General features: G+C 33.4%; 1 protein-coding gene across 5 annotated transcripts in view; it reads left to right on the top strand.

Moving 5' to 3' along the window:
* The window catches only part of LOC118733506 (protein tweety), a 25,829-nt gene that overhangs the window by 13,026 nt on the left and 10,123 nt on the right, over positions 1–2,680 (top strand). The gene's annotated exons all lie outside the window — the stretch shown is intronic.

The following is a 2,680-nucleotide window of genomic DNA, read 5'->3' as shown; positions in this document are numbered from 1 at the left end:
CCTTTGCCAATCACCACAGTTTTTAATTAAGTTGACATCACAAATTTGAAACACTTACCAAGTCCTATTGCCGCGCAACACATTACCGTTACAATGGATAGAGCAACTTTTAAACTTGTAATGGAATGAGCTGGTCGTGGTTTCCTGTCACAACATCGTGTCATTAAGTAGAGTAGCAATCCAAGTAGAGAGATGATGAGGAGCGCGGCCGGCACGGAACCCAATATACCCAAACTCTAAAATTGGGACGATATGAAAGCGTAATCATTATTATACTTAGTATGCAGGTGTGTTTATGTATGTAGAAAAGTATGAAGGATTGTTAAGATGAAAATATACATAGTTAGATGTAGTGATGTGCTGAGTCGTTACTTTAAAGTATTGATCGATACTCGGTACCGAAACGTTTAGACTTCCAATAGGAACGCATGTAGACCAAAAATAAAAGCGTTTTAGGGGAGCCTAGCCTATCAAAAGCAAGTGTAGGGGCTAATAGTGGTTTTAGTGCTGACCTAAATGAAAAATATGCATATTTACATTTTCCATCGCCACAATGCAGAGAAAATCTTCCTTATTTGAAACTTTTTTTTTCTAGCTGAATCGGACGATGTTATCTTTGTAGGCCTGAAAGACTTTCCTCATCCGTCAACGCATTTTTCTTGAATTTTAGATCTACGAAGGTGGAAACTAATAAAATGGTATTTTACTGTTGCGACAATATCAAGAAGGCGATGAGAGTGTTTTGATACATACTATGTGGTTTCCACATTGCTTTGTAAAAATTGTTCAACTTTTGGGAAAGCATCGTCTTACTCGTACTAATTGTGAAGCATATTCGTGGTCGAAATGAAGTCGATGCTGCTTTTTTGACAGACATTCTGTTGAAAATTATGTCAAAAAGCTGTAATTATGTATAGAATCGGTAATGGGTACCGAAAAGGGAGTACTGGGTACCGAAATATTTCTATTGTGTACCGGCAATTCAGCACATCACTAGTTAGAAGTGAATTAAATTTATATATTTCGTTGCATCCTAAAAAATAAAGTATGTATGCAGTATTTTGAAACTCATTCCATCAAAAGAAAAACCCTATGAATATAAGACAGGTATTTGAATTAAAAATATCCAGTTTAGGTTTTACTACACCAACTAGTTTTCTGACTGGTTGTACCGCTTCAAAAACATATGCATTACAAATCGAATGCTTAAACTAATGAACCATCGACGGTGTTTAAATAAAAGACTATAAAGTAATCGCCCTAGTAAAAATACAACCATAAAATTATAGCATAGCACTCGAAGTCCGACTGAAAATTGTTTATTATTTAGTTCTGATAACAGATCCAGAACCGAAATAGCAAATAACTCTGTTGAGGGCGAAATCGGCTGTCTGGCGATTTCACATGAATGTACTTATCTCGAGGCAACGTTAGCTACTACTAGTATTCTTCGGGCAATACCTTTACATTACAAAGGCTTCAAATGCAGCCTGAGACACAAAAGTAAAACTCAGAGCACATTTTCACCATTAAAAAGTTGCTAACTCTCTGTCTCTGATAAAATTTTCGGGCGTTTTTCCAGTCGGCCAGCATTTCAAACTCTTCGTACATAGTTAGAAGCACTTCAAGCACTCACTTTCGGCCTCTTTCCTCTTATTGCAACAAATAAGGATCTATGTATAATAAATATGGTATTTTGCTGAAAAGTTCATTCCACCTACGCGATGCTCTCTATTATAGTAAAAGAAAGTTAAAAGGGCGTTCCTGGGGCTATTACTGTTTCGATTTCGGTATTGAATTTTAAGTTGTACTCAAGCTGCCTCTCAAGGTCTTACTTGTATGTATGTACTAAATTGAAAATACAAATCGATTAAGCCAGATGGAGTTGAAATAGACAAATCAGACATTAATTACGCCTATGTAGAAATCAATTCCAAAAAATTTTTAAGAAATTCAGTGCAATGTAGAATAGCAAATAGAAGAGAAAGTTCTGTATGATTAAAAATGATTACATTTTTGTATGCATAAGGACGATTGGGTATGGAAAACGTCCTTTAAAAATTTTTTACTTGAAAACCCTTGAAAATTTACTTCAGTTATTATCATTATATAAATAACTTATGAAATAAACAAATAAGTCGAATTAAAATGCTTAAATTTTTTACGACAGTTTGTTGAAATTTTTCCAATATTTCACAAGGTTTAAAACTTGGATTTAAACAGTTTGTGTTAAGGTATAAACTATGTGAATATAGTTCTATGAAACATAGCAAACAAATAAATTTTTAAAACTTGTCAAGAACCGCTGCGCTTATAATTTTGAACCGAGTTGTATTTTCATTTGCTCAGAGAAAAACAACTCTTTTTATTTTTATTTTTTATTTATTTTTTTTTTTTAGGGAAATTTTACAGGATAAGCAAACACTTTTTATGTTAACATAGAAAGCGCTTTTAAAGATGTTTTAAAGATCTCATGTTTTTGCCAAATATGGCTTGAAATTTCGGTATGGTGGTGTACATATGTATGAATCAGAAGGAAAATCAACGGAATAAAGCAAATACATTCAGAAAAATTTTCATATGTATGTATAAGACCTTTTGCATTGATGATGACGACATGCACTGTATAAAAAACGTGAACAACGGTATGTATGTATGTATGAATTTTTTTTACTTCATA

Source organism: Rhagoletis pomonella, unplaced genomic scaffold (genome assembly GCF_013731165.1).
Source record: "Rhagoletis pomonella isolate Grant_MI unplaced genomic scaffold, Rhpom_1.0 Rhpom_scaffold_00002, whole genome shotgun sequence".
In the NCBI taxonomy this organism is placed as follows: Eukaryota; Metazoa; Arthropoda; class Insecta; order Diptera; family Tephritidae; genus Rhagoletis; species Rhagoletis pomonella.
The sequence above is the reverse complement of the archived record's forward strand: the minus strand, read 5'-3'. Positions and strand labels throughout refer to the sequence as shown.